Source organism: Salminus brasiliensis, chromosome 12 (assembly GCF_030463535.1).
Source record: "Salminus brasiliensis chromosome 12, fSalBra1.hap2, whole genome shotgun sequence".
In the NCBI taxonomy this organism is placed as follows: Eukaryota; Metazoa; Chordata; class Actinopteri; order Characiformes; family Bryconidae; genus Salminus; species Salminus brasiliensis.
In genome coordinates, this window is record NC_132889.1 from 29,976,669 (window position 1) to 29,995,660 (window position 18,992).

Consider the following 18,992-nt stretch of genomic DNA (forward strand, 5'->3'; position numbering starts at 1 on the left):
TGATGTGGTCAGCTTTTACCCAGCCTCATGACTGATTGCGGGTGTAAGCATGTCTTTTTCAGAAGTAGTGAGACATTATAAAACAGAAAGAAAGCAATGCTTAAAGGACAGATAAACTGATGTCATTCAGTAAACACAGAACCATGAGTTCTGGCTCCTTGCTGTTGACATGGCGACCAGTGGCCCAGCCCCTGCAGTGTGAAGCATTAATGAGAGCTTCTGTTTGGTCACCTCGCCATTAATCAATAAGATCAAACGATCCTCAAAGGCTCACCTCACAGTTCCTCTTCCTCTTTCGTCCCACCTCGTCTCTGCACATAAAAAGAGGAGCGAGGCGCTGATCAGATGTGCGGGGTGGCCGTACTTTAAAAGAGGAGGCACAGGCAGCAAGGCAACGTGGGCTATATTTAGTTCAGTTCCATTTCAGCAGTTAATCGACAGAGAGAGAGGGCTGCTGAATTGCTGGAGTGAAAGAAAGGCGCAGAGTGAGAGAGCTCGAAGTACCTGTTGAGGCACATAGACTCTCTCTTATCAGCACAGTCAAGCGAATGAGAAAAGAAAAGTGGAAATTTAACCAAAATAGAATGACACATGAAGAAAATCTCAGCATCCTATGTGAGTGTGTGCATTTGCACAGCTGTGTCTGAATGTATTCATTAGAAGGGGTGTCCACAAACATTTCACATATCATATACATATATAACGATAGATGTGATATGAGAATTACATGGGATATGATGAATGAGATATGAGATATAAAATGGATGTACCAATTGAAACGCTCCAGTTTTTCCAGAGTTTGTTTGGCATTTTGTTTTAATCAGCGTTTAAAATAGTAATCTAATTAAACTCCATGTTAGTTTAAAGTAACACTGGTGGAACTTTTACTGGGACACACTTAGCTTACTTACATGTTAGAATGAAGTAAAGGATAAAGTAATGAGTAATGAGGCTATACCACAATACTGCGAGTGCCCTTTTCAGTGGAGATACAACAGAGACTGTGGTGCCACCGTACAACAGAAATGGCAACTGAATCTTAAAATCTGCAGGTCAGGAACACAGGAGCACAGAGCAATCCTTGATCAGAGGAATGGTTTATGTTGCCAAATCCAACATCAAAGCATACTTTGTAAGACAGCACAAGAAAAGATGGACTGCTGAAGAACAGAGCTGATTGAAACGGGAGACAGCGTGACTGGAATTGGAATCAGTGTGAGTTTGGATTGGTTCACACTAAAGGTTAGTCAGAAAATGATCAAATAAGTTCTTAGAAACACTGAACTAACTGACACTGTTGATACTACTTATCTTTATCTTTAATTTGACAATACAGCAAAAGCAAATACTTTACATTAGTGATAATGACTGTAAATATACATTTATAAAGTTTAAATCAACATAGTTTAAATTAATACCAAAAAAAGTCTTACAATTGTGTTTCCAAAAATAAGGTACTGTCTGCAATCTGTTATAAAATTACAAGTTACAACAAAGATGTTGAGTCCAGTGAGGTAGTAGTTAAGTTATTTGTGCAAAAATGCTTCCCATATTATCTGGGGTAAATGGTTGGAGAGAGAGAGAGAGAGAGAGAGAGAGAGAGAGAGAGTATGCATGGAACAGAAAAAAACATCAGTTCAGAAGTTGATTTGAGTTGAGAAGTCTGATGGCTTGGGGAAAGAAGCTTTTGCAGAGTCTGGTCTGTTGGACCGGATGCTGCGGTACCTTCTTCCTGATGGCAGGAGGGAGAACAGTCTGTGTGAAGGGTGGGTGGAGTCATCCACAATGCTGGTTGCTTTGCGGATGCAGCGGGCAGTGTAAGTGTCCATGACGGAGGGGAGAGAGACTCTGAGTGCAATAAACACAAAAAGAAAACTTAGAAAATATTTTAATTATAATGTTTACCCATTTTAAACAAAAAACAATACAATGCCAGTCAAAGCGCAGGTAAAGTGAGTTGAAAATTAATGATTAATGATTTACAGGTTGTCAATTCTCAAAATCAGCATTTCGGATGTAAAAGATGAATGAATTTTGTGCTATGTATTAATCAAAAGGTATTTATAACTTATGAACATTGCTGCTGTCCAATGAAAAACATGTATCTCCATTTTTGTCTGTTTTAAGGTTTCTCTTCATGGTTCGAATTCTATAGCTGCTCTGTACACTGTGTGAATGATTATAGATGAATGGACCAATAGACACTCTTATTTTACATTGACTTCCATTCAAGGTTGAGAGCATTTTTGCCTTCTCTTGTAAAGTCACCATTTTGGAGATACAGGTTTTTCATTGGACACCGACAATGCACACTCTACTAGTGCATCATCAAAACATTTGCATATTGTGAAAAGATCATTATCAGAGTTGAACTGTCTGAACGCAGTTGTCATATTTTATACTCATTACATGGTAACAGACTTATCTCAAGCCTTTTTTGCTGTTTAGTTCATGAAAAAATGCGGGAGGCAGAAGCGGATGTACTTGCAGGTGATTTTATTTAAAGAGATACGAGAAAACAAGGTACAACAGGAGAGAACAGTTGACTGACATGAACACACCAAAACCAGCCACATAAACACATGCACTACATGCAAATACAGACAAAGGCAAGCTTGAGACACAGGCGTATAAATACAAGAAAGGACGAGGGACACCTGGAGGGAACGAGAAGGCGTGGCAAGGAACAAGGCACAGGTGTAAACACTAAACAGTAGGCGCTAGGACAGATCAAAAAACAAACAAGGTCATGTGATTGAAAGCACATAGGATAGGGTAGGGTAGACTGGCTCTCAAACAGACACAGCAAGACTAGCACAGACATGGCAAAACTAGAACAGATAAGACAGAAATGTGACAAAAGCTAGGACATATTTCATGTAGAGTTTAAATAAATGACTAATCTGTACTAAACTGTATCAACGTAAAAACAAAAACAATATTGAAATAAGTCACTTTAAACATAATACATTTTGTTAGCCTGGGCCCAGAGTGAGCACTACTGGCCTTGCTCTCTCCATGTTGAGTAGATGGCACTTTCTCCCTACGTTACGGAGCAACATTAGTGTTCTAATTGTTTGAGGTGCACTAGTGCTTTATAATGGTATACTTGACCATAAAGCAAGGTTACTTTTTCTAAAACAGACTAATATTTTATTCAGAGCATTTCAGTCTTCAAAAAAGAACTACTAAAATAATATTTACAAATACTTACAGATTAATTGAAAAAATGGTTTTAAACTATTGATTAATTTTGACCCCTGATTTCTGATCCAGATAGTTCTGATCCAGAGAAATGAATGCATGTCTTTGCATTTAAAATTGAAATGAATTGAAGTGGCAAAATAAGACACTTAGATTCTATGGTTTGTGGTGTACAGTTTTCTGAGCTAAACCAGCTAGCCAGAATATAATCCTATGAGATGAAATGTGGACTGGCTTAATAATGGTCAAAAGAACAGCTGAATGTCCTCAGTGTTTTTGTGTCTTCACACTAAATGCCCAATATTTTACTCTTTACTTCATCCCATATCAGTAAGTAAATTGAAACTTAAACCTATTATATCACACTTAATAGTGACTTGACGAGCAACTATTAGGTTTTCAGACTCTAATATTAAGTGACATTTTCAGAGAGTGACAGGACACTCTCTGTCCCACTGCATCCAAAGAGATATCATTGATGAACACAGATTTCTCTTCTAGCATACAAACTGCCCTGGGACTGTCTGTCTGTCTGTCTGTCTATCTATCTATCTATCTATCTTTTTATCAGAAAAGGGTAAAAACTTCATTGCAGGCGTCACGCTGATAATCACAATCTGAATGGGGTAAAGAGACATTTTGTCCCATATCTTACTTTCAAAGCCCAGATTTCACAAAAAAACCCACCATCTTGTCAAACTAGCTCTGGAAAGCTTAAAAATGACTTTAAAAAACATTGGATTCGTTCTTTTAAACAGGTGCAGAGGTGGGAACACACACACCCACTGAGAGCAGCCCCATCAAGCAGGTGTCAGAAGCACCCTTTTACACAAGCAGCATATAAGACTAAAGTGAAATCATGTAGTTACTTTCCAGTGCCCTCTCTCTCTCTCTCTCTCTCTCTCTCTCTCTCTGTCTCTCTCTCATTACCTAAAATGTTACAGTCCACTAAAAGTGACTTTTAAGGATTGCATTGGATTGCATTGTTACATTTCCTCAGGCTTTTTCTGGAGAGCAGCCTGCAGCTCGCTGTCAGGGAAGAAAATTGGAGAGGGAGGGAGACAATGACTTAAGAGAGGTAGCAGTGTCAGAAACGACAGAATGCGGGGCGAGAAAGAGAGGGAGGCAGAAATGTCACCCACGGAGGAGTACAAGCACAACCCCATCTCTCCATCTTTTTTTTTTTTTTTTTTTTTTGCGGAGGCAGTGACAGCAGACAGACCGACAGAAAGACTGGCCAGCGGAGAGACATCTCTCTCTCTCTCTCTCACACACACACACACACACACACACACACACACACACTAATTCCGTGTCCTCGTGTGGCCACAGGGGCTGAAAAGAGGGAGAGAGTGAGAGAGAGCGTGAGACAGAGAGTAACCTCATGAAATATTGAAGTCTAAATGCAGTACATCTGTCTATTTCTATCTGCTTGGCGGGCTGCGGCTGGACATGGACTTATGTTAATCCCTCTGGCCGTTACTAACAATGCACAGAACACCCTCTCGGTGTGTAAGACCTTGTGTAAAGTTTTACTACAGCTCAAAAATGTAACCGCAAAAGAAAAAGAATGAGAGCAGCAGGTGAAAGGCAGAAACTCAAAAATGAGTAAAACTGAGAGATATTTAATGAGGCCCTGGAATGGACCATTGTTTTTATGTTAGCATGGTTGAATCATGGGACTTCGCAACATGAAAGTTACATACCATGAACGACTAGCTGGCCACACTCTAAATGCAACCGCTACTGAATACTGAATGAAAGCAAGGCCAAGAAGGCTAAAAGCTAACGCTATCTAACATTAAATAACCCAAGCAAGGACTGATGCTGTTATCTGATGTGCTTAGCCTTTGTTGCGGCTAAAAAGCTAATGCCAGAAAATAACAGGGTTGTGAATAGGCTTGTCAAACTGTGCTTGAGCATTTTCTGCCCCAGCCAAAGGCACACACTTACAGTTTATACATCTAAAACAACTTAAAATACTAAATAAAGGCAGATTTTACCCTTTATACCTAAGAGTCAATCTCATTAAACTATCACTAAGCATTTTGGCAAGCAGCATCATGCAAGAATTGGTATTTTTTTAATGCTCCTGAGCTCCCACTGCGAAGTGTGAAGTGTAAATTCATAAATACGAACTGCACTTAGAGCTGGCCTTCATAGACGGCTGAACACATACATGTATTTTACAAAAATATGATTTGGTTTATGCAGCATTATGCACTTCTCGCATTCTCCATCAAGGTTACATACAGCATTCCGGCTCAGACTATCAATGACATAGACGCTATTCTCCCTATACCCCTATCCCTATCTAATTTCTAATTGTACCCTATTTTCTACCCAATTCTCATTTGTGTGAACTCCCCTATCACTAGCAGTGCCCTTAGAACTAGGAGGGTAAAGACTAGCACGTCTTCTCTGACACATGAGAAGCCAGACACTGCCTCTTTTCTAACTAGGCACGCTTTCAGCATGCTCTGAGAAAAGCACAGCTTCCCAGCTCTGATACAACAGCTAACTGATGCCTGTGCTGACCAACATCACACTAGGTGCAAGTGCCATCAACCCACTCCTGAAAGTGCAAGGCTAACCCCGCTCCATCAGACTCCGACTGCTAAAGACAAGCAGTATGACCCAGGATTCACACCAGCGATCCTTGGATCATAGTGGTTTTACTACCTCCCCCCATTCCTCCATCATCCATATTTTCCTTCTATCTTTGCAGATCTGCCTCTGCATTGGCTGCATTCCCTTGTGTCTGTGAAAGGGTACACACTGATCAATCCATAACCTCTCACCGCCTGCCAGCCTGCAGTCAATCAGCTGCCTGTCAATATGCTCTTGGCCCTTGCAGTTTCCAAGGAAAAACATTGGCTCACAGAGAACGAGGTGCTCCCACCTTGTTTGGAAGCAATGCAATGTTAATGCCTGTAATTTAAAAGCTTTGTCTTGATGCTATTAGGTTTAAAGTGTATAAACCTGGCAAGGGAACGCAGATGAGCACCATGACACTCATTTCCACAAAAGCAAAGAATAATCCGATAAGGCCACGCTGACCTGGAAGACATGAAGAGAGTGTTCCCTGCTTCCCCTATTACTCCATTACTGACAAGTTCTGGTGCAGGCATACTGAAGGTGTACTATTGATAGTGTACTTCAGTGATCTCTATGTTAGGTTTATCTTGGGGGGATGAAAATGATTGAAGGTGTGAAAGAAGAATGAGGGCTGGGCTTCATTATGGACTCAGCATGCCAGAATCTACACTATGTAAGTCTGGTAAAGCAGGCAAGTAAACACTTGTGAGAACTGCATAATGCTGCAGAACTCGAGTCATATTTGCGTGAAATATTGTAATATTACTCCCACTCTCACCTTCAGTGACGGTTCTATATCTTTCAGCCCAACCAGAAATGCTTGTGTAAGGCTTGTCCTTTAGTGGTGGTTCAGAATGCGAATTACACTTACCGACCGTAAAGGAAGGGGTCAAGGAGCAAGAAAGGCAAATTCAAGGCTCTGACGGCAAGCAGCATGACTCAAGATTCGAACCAGTGATCCTCTGATCATAGTGGCAGTGCCTTAGTTCACTGAACCACTTGGAGCCCAATTGTCCAATTGCGCATGGTTTGAATTCAGTTTGCAGGTTTTGGCATTGGCCTGTTACATTTACATTTATGGCATTACTCATATGTTACTCATATTACAGAGGAGGGCCAGTGTAGTGTTAGGAGTCTTGCCCAAGGACTCTTATTGGTGTAGCACAGCATAGTAACCCAGACCGGGAATCAAACCTCAATCTCCTACATGATGTTGTAGCTCAGCGGCAGGCAGTGGTGTTATCTGTTGCGCCACATCAACCACTGTTCTACAGCTCTGTTTTACTCGCTTTTGCATGAGAATGCAACAGTGTTTGAGGTTTGCGGTGTTTATGTACTTGACTCTCATTATTTAACTATGGCAAAATAAATACAGTTATCCCTTCTATTCATACCTTCATCAGAAACTATATATATTTCAGCTTAACCACACTGATATTTGCTGTTCTACTTTGCAGTCAAAAATTAATGCAGATTTTTAAAATTTAATTTAATTCAATACAATTCAATTCAAATTTATTAGCTTAGCGATTTTTACAACTGATGTTGTCACATAGCAGCTTAACAGGAATCCAGTAATAGGACAAGAGATCAACAAATCATAAAACAAACAAAGACCCTCTGTGAGCAAGTCAAGGGTGAGAGTGGCAAGGAAATCCTCCCTCAGTGCTGGAGGACGAAACCTTGGGAGGAACCAAGACTCAAGAATAATGAAAATGATGATATTTAATGATGGTAATAATAATATTGGTAGGAAAGTTCATGTAAACTTCAAACATAAAACATAGAAAAGCAACATGTCAAACATGTCATTTTATTCTAGGTGCCCAAACTTTTGTATGGTTGTAGGATATATAAGAATATGAGGAATAAAATATAAATTACAGTACTTCATGTATGAATATGTAATGCAATATGGCAGCTCATATATACATAATACAGCTTTATGCATACTTACTTTACTTTACTTTACCAGTTTTTAGACTAAAAGTATTTGGCTCAAACAACGTTTTATCCCATATGAAGGTTATCATAACATTTGCACACACTTTACTTACTGCTGAACTGTTGATACACAGCTGATGTTGAAAACAATATTTTCATTTCTTGCAGAGATCTTTTCTCGTCGCTGTCTCTCAAAAACCTTGTATCTCCAGTTTTGCCTTTATTTTTACTTTTTGACCTACTGTGAATCTGCAGTTGTTCTTTACATTGTATTGTAAATGTTATGGTGAATGGACCAGATTGTGTGAGCATGTGGAGGCATTGCATGATTCACTTGATATTTAGGGAAATTAATCAGTTCAAGAGACCTTTTTGTTGGTGGTGATGGCAGCGGCATGCATAAACATATCAATGTGCGCACGAGTGCTATTTCAGCATCAGATTTGTTCACATTACACACAGATACAGGACAATTACCTTACCCATCACACAAAACAAATAAAGTGGTAGCTCAGCGGTTAGAGCGCCGGGGTATTGATGACAGGGTTGTGGGTTTAATACCTGGGCTTGGCAAGCTGCCACTGTTGGGCCCTTGAGCAAGGTCCTTCACCCTCTCTGTTTCCTGGGTGCTGGAGTTGGCGCCCCACCGTTTTTGGGTGTGTGTGTGTTTACTGCCACAGATGGGTCAAACACAGAGGATGTACCGGGGAACGTGTCAAAGTCGCTATCTGTTTCAACTGCTCACGTGAGCTGTGATGCTGTGCGGATGTAAATGTGTTGCCTTTGACCCTTTAAACAGCCTATGGCATGCTGATGGGATGAAAGTGTTATTACAAACTTCTATTACCAAAGAATAGCCTCACCAGTTTGTACAGAAGTCCCTGTAGTTACTGAATAATACACTTTAGTGTGTAATAAGCCTTTCTGCATTAGGGGGTTAATGAAAGACTTTGTCATGACTATACACCCAAGCCTAGACTAGAGCACAGAAGAATAATATAGGCTATCTGCCCAGCACTGATTCCCTGCCATTATGATAATACAGTGACTGAACAACTTGCGGGTGGAGCTAAATATAAATGACCGGTCCAGTTCTGCTTTCTGTCTGTCAGAACTTATCTCTGAAACTTTCCTTGGAAAGAATTAGTTTATAAGGAGAAACGAATGATCTTGATGCTAACGCTATTTGTGTGTGTGTGTGTGTGTGTGGATTCTGGCTGTACTCATTATACACTGAATGCCAGACCCTCTTATCTACCAGCAGTATGTTTTTGTGTTCATAAATGTCACTCTCCATTTCATTAGGCCGCAATGTATGCTTGCAGGACTGTGTGTGTGTGTGTGTGGGGGGGCTTTCAGAGGGTTGTCAGTATTTGTTTTTAATAGCCAGTGTAAATATACTCAATGTACTGAACTTACTCAAATATACAGCATGAGTATGTGCACATGTGTCACACACACACAAACACACACACACACACACACACACACACACACACACACACACACACACACATATACACACACAGTGCCACCAGCACCTAAGTCTCGCAGCAGCAGGTTAGGGTTGCTATGGGAACCAAAAGAGATAATGGTCATATAGTTGAGCACATGCCGCAGGGTGTGTGTATTAGTAGGTGTGTGTGTGTGCATGTGTATGTGTGTTGTAAGTGAGACAGAAAGAGACAGAGGGTCCGTCTGTGTCAAAAAGTCACAACCGCACACTCGATGATGACCAGCCACATCATCCAATTATTTCTATCTTGGTAGGAAAAAAAAAACTAATCTCAGCTTTGATGTGAATAAAGTGTTTATCATCTGAACTCTTAAAGGAAGCCTCGGCATGGAACACACAAGTCCTTCGTCTTGTAATCCTGTCCAGTGTCAGATTCATGAAGGTTTAAATAAAAAGGAATTGTCTTTTCTCAGGCCCTCAGGCCCTTAAGCCCATCCCTAAACCAAGCCTGGATCTTTTAGTCTGTTAGTTATGTCATTCCTTCTTCCCAACCTGGGGCTCAACGGCCCAACCAAGCCCTGAAACACCCCACAACTATTCCTGAGGGAAATAACAGAGTTACTTCATCTGTACTCACTCTGACCATTTTACAGTAAATCAGAGGCTACATTCACATTACCAGGCTAAGGGCTATGAGCACTTTTATTTATCTGATAGTGTCTCAGAACAATCTGTACTACCATCTCAACCAGTGACTCCTCTGTTCTCCATATTTATATCTATTTAATTTAGTCTGCACTGTTCTTTACTGCTGCACTTAGCACTTTACTTTAAATATACAACTCTGCACATGTTGAGTTTACAGGTGTGTCTGTGCGTGTATGTCACTGTGTGTGCGTGTATGTCACTGTGTGTGTCTGTGTGTGTGTGTGTGTAGGATGGGTGTGTTTGTTACTTCTGTAATGTCAGTTATCGTGCACTGTGAGCTTCTGTAACCAAAAACAAATTCCTTGTATGTGTAAGCATACTTGGCCAATAAACCACATTGGGAGCTGGTTTAAAATGCGATTACAATGAGATTTGTTCAGATGCGTCTGGACGAGTCTGGATGCTCTGGACGCTCAAATCGGATTTTAAAGTTTTTCTTTTGCGTCACTCACAACGGCAGACAACGACCACGTCAAATCCAGGACGACCTCTCTTGACATGCCTCCGGCTCATTAACTCCTATGCTGTTACCACAGCAACCCATGCAGGTAGGTTTGTGATGTCCGGACATGCAAATCTGATCTAATCACTTGCAAATAACAGTGTGAGCAGTTGTCTCACCAGATCTGATTTAAGAAACAAATCCGATTTGCCTGCAGTTTGAACGTGACTCAAATATTACTTTTCCCTTGATGTAACAGATCTGATTTTTTCAGGGCTGTGTGGACACTTCAGATCCAATCTTTTCAAACCAGATAAACCGATAAATGGTCATTTTTATTAATGTTTCTGCAAAGAAACACTGTTATTGTATGGATTTCACCTGTTTTATTTCAACACAGTTCAGCAGCACAAAAAATAAAAGCTTTAATGTTTTAAAATATGAAATGTATGTTTGTGTATGTAAACAGCTCAAAACCACCAACTCCAAAAAAAACTGAAGTCATTATTGATTAAACATTAACTGCATAAAAAGTGTCAGTACATAACTGCAGCAATCCAAGAGTAACCACTGAAGTACCCATGAACCCTAAATTAGCCATTACACCATCACACTCTGCAATACAGAAAATCTCAGTTCACACATTCAGCCTTGACCATTAAAACCAGAAAAAGAACCATTACAAAATTCTGACACATCCCCAAAAGAAGGTAGCCTGAGGGGAAACAACCACACACACCGATGGTGGGTAAGGGGGACGGACATGCCCAGTATACAAATGGTTGGCCATTTCTGAAGAAGTTTGGTGAGTTGGCTGTAGGGTTTGTTTGTGCAATACAATGGCTTTGAATAACACATTCTTGGTGCTCCTGGCACCAAATGGTTGCATACAGGGTGTGTCCCCCAGTCACTAACACTCATCATCAGTTGTCATTGTCAATTCTCCAGGCCTTCCTCCTCTCGGTTGTTGGAATATGTTTCATATGTTTGGTTGAGTGACTGTTCTTAGTGATGAGGGCTGTAAAAGCAAGATACTGTGTTAATGGTTATCAGTAGGGATGTCAATACTCACTCTCAAGCTACTACAAGCTTTTAATGACGCTGTCAACTTTGTTGCATGAAAGTTTTTGAAAATAATTACTCAAAAAAAAAAAAAAAAACCTGTAGAGTGATGTTTACCTGGGTAGTTTTGTGGTGTTGCTTTATTGAAACTGTATGGTTACAGCATTTCAGAAAACATTTTTCAGAAACATTTTGCCCACTGTAAACATGTGTAAGTATTGGGTAAATGTACTAACAAATGTATGCTTTAAAATATGTTAAAATGCATTAACACTACATTTTCATTAAATATGTGCAAGCAAAAAACTTTGATGACACTTACAAAGATATAATCTAGTATATGTTTTATAAATACAGGACTATGAAGTATATTTTCTGTTAAAATTTAATATTCTTATTAAACACGTGTTTAAGTATTAAAAACAGCCACTACAGTAATTAACTAGCAATGTCACATTAAATTATGTCATAAAAGCTGTAACCCAAAAGCGTTTTTAGCCAAATAAAGCTGTTAACATACATAAAACTGGATCTATCCCATATTACTCACCTAGTTTGAGTTTTGAGATGAACATTTGTGATCATTTCACACATCTTTGGGTTCTCTCAACTTGTAATAATTGATTGCCATTGGCTAATGGGCAGTGAAAGGCCCAAACATGACAATGTTTCTCAACAAGTCCAGTAACGGAGTCAGCTGTGCTGCTTCAATAATATACAGTGGGATTGTGTGTGTAATACAACCTAGGTGAGTAAAACTCACAGCTTTTTCATTTGCATACTTGGTGTGGCTTTCCCCCTTCGCTCACCATCAGTGTGTAGTCCCTTGTAATCTGTATAGTATTATAGCTGCCTGTTGTTAATTTTGAAGACTGTAAGAGGCACTTGACATGGCATGTTTTGATCCTGGTGTCATTTTGTTGGTTGAGTGTTTTTGTGGTTTCTCTGCACGTTTGCTAGTTTTGGATCTTAGAGTCTTTGGTATGTATTCATGCAAGATCAAATCCCAGGAGTGGAATGACTGTGTTAATGTCATATATACACTCCATGAGCAATAATAGTACTGTAAATGCTTAATAAATAATCCTCAATTTGACTTTAGGTGTATGTATGTAATGGGTTTAAATGTATACGCAGTAGTATGTTTACAGTCTACTGTTACAGTTTACAGTATAGTTAAAACAGTACCACTAAAGTTCTATTTTAGTGCTCTCTAAGCGCAATAGTGTGACTAAAAGTACACTTTAGTGTACTGTAACCTAATAAAGCTTACTATGCTTATGTTTGTTACTTAAGCAGGCCCATGCATCACCTTTAATAAAGCTTCCCTTCTTTTCTGCTTCAAGATTTTTACTACAACTGAGTATGTTTTGTACTTGCAAACACAACAACAACAACAACAACAACCACAACATTGTTCCCTTACAGCCTTTAACAACAAAGACCAGCAACAAAATATTACATGTCCCTTGTTTGCTTATCTAAGAGAAGGTATCTACAGGGAATGACTACAAGCTGACGGTGACTGAGGCTGCAGGACACTCCCTATATGCAAATAAATGATACCAAGAGCCAATCAGAAAAGTGTGTATTTTACTCAATGTAATACTTAAGCAGAAGAGCTGACTCAGTTACTGGACTTGTTGAAAAATATCAATATTAGAGAAATGAGTGAATCCAACATCAGTGCAGCTTATAGTTTTGTGTATTTTTGCCATTTTCAGTCTAACTGCCAATGACAACTGACCCAACTCAATTATTAATTATAAGTTGATTCAACTCAAAGATCCCTTTTGAATCTGGAAAATGATAAATATTTACCTTGAATTTAACTCAAAACAGCCAAGTAACATGAGGCATATCCAGCTTTATCTACAACAGACTTCGTTAAAGAGTTCTTGTCTACAACAGATGGAGTGATCTGATGTGATGTCATGAGGTCACGAGACATTAAAACCTTATTCTTGAAGCAAAAATATTTTTTCAGTAAAATTATTGCTGTTAAATTTCTTTAAGTGGAAGGTTATATACTTTTAGACAAACTGAACTCAACATGTCTGAACCGGAAATCATGCTTTTCCAATGAATGACATGGACGTTTCACTTTTTCCAGTGTTGGCTATTAAGGCTACTTGGAGGTTTTGGTAAATAAGTAACTGTTTATGTATTAACATATATTATCAAACGCATCATTTTAGTGATAATCAACTCCCTCCTACTCTCACATGCCCACACAGCCACAGTCTTACAACCCTCAGCCACAACATCCTAACCATGACAGACGCCCATGTGTCCCCAGTGTCCTCTTTTTTGAAAACCAAAAAACCACCCTACCTAATCCAGAGCCATGTTGTTACAGAAGTGCTCAGAAAAGATCCCAAGCTAATGTGAACAGACCAGAGACAAAAGCTATTAGTGAATTAGTGTTCAGACAAATGCTCTTAAATGAGATGGTCTTCAGTTTTTGTTTAAAGACAGTGAGAGACTTTGTCCATTTGCTGTTCAAACATCCAGGGGAAGTTTGTTTCACCACCTCGGTGCCAGAACAGAGAAAAGTCTGGATGCCTGTCTTCCATATGTGTTAATGGATAGTGGGTCAAGCCAAGCCATACTCAAAGCTTGAAGGGCTTCAGGTGATGGGCTGCCATCCATGACGAGCTGTCAGCGAGACATGGCGAGATATGAGCAGAAACCTGATTGTCAGAAAGTGGGCAAGAATGAATGAGTTGAGTGTCGTCAGCATAGCATAGTCGTGGATGAACCTGTGAGAGGTTATTACTGCACCAAGAAAGCGACTGCTGAGTGAAAACACATTTAATGATGTTGAGGTCTGGATTCAGGGTTTTAACTTACATTAAAAAAACAAAGTCAGTTGTTTAATTTCCCAGAGTACACGTTGTTGGGTAATTTAGCACAGCTTGACTAAGATAAACTTGAAACTACGTGAAAACTCCCAGCCCCATCTCATCTAAGTGTACATATTGTAAAATTGTTGCAGCATTACAGAGATTTAAAAGAAAAACAAGAGAGAGAGAGAGAGAGAGAGAGAGAGAGAGAGAGATCAGCCTTGGGCATCCCCTCCCCCTAACCAACAGACACTTCATCAAAGCCATTATTCCTTCATGTAAATTATATGTAAATCAAAAGGATCAGATCCCTGATTTCTCATTTGTTATATTAAAATCAAAGGTATCTACAATTGGTCATCAAAAACGTATCAAAACTTAATAACAATGATTAAACAGAAAACTACTGGATAGCGTCTATCAATATGACTGCTCAGCAGTGTCCAGTCAACACATAGTTCAGCTCCGGTGACCATGACCAGTGCCTAAACATCAACAACCAGTGGCTTAAAGTCAGAAAAGGTGAAAGAGAATAAGGTCTTCTGGACTGTATATGGCTTTACCCCATGCAGAACAGCCCGGCACTGGTCATAGTTAAGTCATACTCTTGTGGCTTGAGCCCACTGCTTAAAATTCAGTTCTGCCCAACACAGCACAAGCATCCTGATAACGGCCTTCAGCCGACCATCTGAGTCTTCTGAAAAACAGGCTACTCCAAACATCCTCCAAGGCCTTGTGCTCTTGGCACTGTGACAGAGCTATGGAGCGTGCATGTTCCCTCTAAATTATTAAGTAATAAGATAAGATTGTATTTGCTATAATTCTTGTATTTGTTATAATGAATTATCGTGCAACAAGCATATTTGCATATTTCAGCCCATAGCATTCAGATTTCAGTCTGACTGTCCGCATGCATGTGACTAAACTCTTATCAGGACACAGTTCAGATGCTAGTCACATGAAGTGACCAGGTGTAAATAGGGTGGAAGACTAGTAAAGAGGCATCAGTTTATACGTCTATAAGCATGAAAGTCATGAAATTGGGTCTCATCTCCGAGCCAACAGTTATGGAGGAATACAAAATATTGTAAGCCACGACGCCACAACTTTTATTCATACTGTAAAATTCATACTGGGCGGGAGCTTATCTCTGCTGAGCTGAGGCTGAAATCAGACTTCAAAACTCTGACAGATGACAAATGTTGTGGCCTACACAGATTAGATTACAGTAGACCAATTTTATTTCCCACCACATGGGAAATTTGTTGGCTTCTCTGTGTGATACCACACACATTCAGTCTTATACTGAATGTTTAGTCAAATGTTTAGACACCCTCGGCCAAATTACACATTTTGTAGTAAACACTAATGCCATTAAACAATAGTTTTTGCATTCCCATAATGGCTCCATCATACACACACGGAGAACAAGGGAGCAAGGGAGCAAGGGAGATGCACAGTGATTATTACTAGTATTAATTATATTTTCCAATTGCATGATTGCATCCAATCATAGAAACCAAATTCCGTTTATACTTGTATTAAATATGGATAAGATCCATCTTCAACCACCTCCGAACGTGGTTTGAATAAGTTTCTGATCATATTCTAATCACAGCTAAACACACTTTGGTGTGTTTACACCTGGCTTTTCATGCAGAAAAATCCAAATGTGATCTGACCACCCAAACTGCTGTTAACAGTTGTAACAGGTGTAAACAGGCTCAAAGTGATGTTAAGGCCAGAGGCATGTTACCGATTATAAATAGGAACTGTAAGCTAAACCACATCCAAGCGTTATACGTTTTCAGAAATTCCCTGACTCTTCAAAGCTTGTACTCATCAACTCAACATACATGAGCTCCTCTTTCTAAGCAACTTCTGTAATTAAGTCATTGATAGGGGAATGCTAAAAAAAGACAGCCAAGCATTTTCAGCTTGTGGTTTCTGCAGAACCGTGGAGGTCTGAAGATCTGAAAGACCAAGAAAACGCTCAGACAGAAATGCTAATATTCTAACTGTATGGTAAGACAGGCAAAGACTGCCAAGAACCTGCATGAATGTGCACTGCTCCACTGTGCAGCATTGCTTGCACAAACATCATCTTCATGAAAGGCATTATCTTAAAGAACCTTATCATGATGCTACAGAACATCTAGAGAAGACAGATGACTTCTGGGAAAAAAGGCACTGCATTTCATAAAAGGAAAGCCACCCTAATAATGAGGCACAGGGGTGGATCTATCATGCTTTGGGGTTGTGTTAGCACCAGTGGCACAATCATGGATGCAAACTATCTCAGAACCACTGTTAACTACCTGAAGAGACACAAAGGGAAGCTTTTGGAATGGTCCTCATAGTGCCCTGACCTTTGCCCAAACTTAAGCATAAGACTGGAAAAACAAACAGACAAAACATACAATAGCACTTGTGCAGTGTCAGAGTCGATAATAATAGACACCCATGGTGCGAAAGTGCATTTCCTGTTACCTCTGATCTGATGAAATGATGCCAACGGAGCCGAATACAATAAATACACAGGGCACATTCAATGCCTGCCAGCAGGGCTTCTATGAGAGTCGAGCCATGGTGCGTTTGTGTTTGGCCCACCAGAAAGTGCAGAGCATACGTTAGGCTTAGACTTAGACAGACTTTAGTGTCATTCAAATTTACACTGTACAGTGCGTAAAGTGTAGAAACATATAAATATGTATATAAATAAATATGTAGAAAAAAAAAAAAATATATATATATATATATATATATACTTTTAGCCTTGCCCTGCATAACACAACATATTTTCCATAAGCATAAAAGATTTCGAATGGTACTGGAAAATAATCCTTATTTTAAAGCATTGCAGTGTGTATTTGATTGCATTCAGCAACAAGGGTGTTTGTGCGATCAAGATGTGGTAAGATCACCACCCCACCTCATCCTAATCTCCCCAGCTTATCGCCAGAAATGCTGAATGGAGCACCATCGTTCCAGAGAACGTTTGCTGATTCAGACCTGTACAAGAAAGCCAACCCCTGATCTGATGTGGTCTGCCTCAGGGACGTCTGTAATGCATTAGGAATAAGTCTTTCAATTAAAGCATTAATATGTGATTAATGTTCTGACCCACTCTCACTCTATGCAGGCACTTCAGGGATCCTTCGCAAGGACCCATTAGATATAGGGTATATGTGTGTGTGTGTGTGTGGGGGGGGGGGGGGGGGTCATAGTACTCATAATTAAATGTGTCCTTCTCTCCCTCTCTTTTCCTCTCTCTCTCCCTCTCTTATCCTCTCTCTCCATCTATTCTCCTCTCTAACTCCATCTCTTCTCCTCTCTCTCTCCATCTCTTCTCCTCTCTCTCTCCATCTCTTCTCCTCTCTCTCCATCTCTTCTCCTCTCTCTCCATCTCTTATCCTCTCTCTCTCTCCATCTCTTCTCCTCTCTAACTCCATCTCTTCTCCTCTCTCTCTCCATCTCTTCTCCTCTCTCTCCATCTCTTCTCCTCTCTCTCTCCATCTCTTATCCTCTCTCTCCATCTCTTATCCTCTCCCTCTCCATCTCTTATCCTCTCTCTCCATCTCTTCTCCTCTCTCTCCATCTCTTCTCCTCTCTCTCTCCATCTCTTATCCTCTCTCTCCATCTCTTATCCTCTCTCTCTCCATCTCTTCTCCTCTCTCTCTCCATCTCTTCTTGCTCTGTATGTCTATCTCTCTCTCCCTCTCTTCACCTCTCTCCATCTCTTCTCCTCTCTCTCCATCTCTTCTCCTCTCTCTCTCCATCTCTTATCCTCTCTCTCCATCTCTTATCCTCTCTCTCTCCATCTCTTCTCCTCTCTTCTCCATCTCTTATCCTCTCTCTCTTCATCTCTTTTCCTCTCTCTCTCCATCTCTTCTCCTCTCTCTCTCCATCTCTTCTCTCCTCTCTCTCTCCATCTCTTCTCTCCTCTCTCTCTCCATCTCTTATCCTCTCTCTCCATCTCTTCTCTCCTCTCTCTCCATCTCTTATCCTCTCTCTCTCCATCTCTTCTCCTCTCTCTCCCTCTCTTCTCCTCTCTCTCCATCTCTTCTCCTCTCTCTCTCCATCTCTTCTCCTCTCTCTCTCCATCTCTTCTCCTCTCTCTCCATCTCTTATCCTCTCTCTCTCCATCTCTTCTCCTCTCTCTCTCCATCTCTTATCCTTTCTCTCTCCATCTCTTCTCCTCTCTCTCTCCATCTCTTCTCCTCTCTCTCCATCTCTTCTCCTCTCTCTCCATCTCTTATCCTCTCTCTCTCCATCTCTTCTCCTCTCTCTCCATCTCTTCTCCTCTCTCTCTCCATCTCTTCTCCTCTCTCTCCATCTCTTCTTGCTCTGTATGTCTATCTCTCTCTCCCTCTCTTCACCTCTCTCTCCATCTCTTCTCCTCTCTCTCCATCTCTTCTTGCTCTGTATGTCTATCTCTCTCTCCCTCTCTTCACCTCTCTCTCCATCTCTTCTCCTCTCTCTCTCCATCTCTTCTCCTCTCTCTCCATCTCTTCTCCTCTCTCTCTCCATCTCGTATCCTCTCTCTCCATCTCTTATCCTCTCTCTGCATCTCTTCTCCATCTCTTATCCTCTCTCTCCATCTCTTATCCTCTCTCTCCATCTATTCTCCTCTCTATCTCCATCTCTTCTCCTCTCTCTCTCCATCTCTTCTCCTCTCTCTCTTCATATCTTCTCCTCTCTCTCCATCTCTTATCCTCTCTCTCCATCTCTT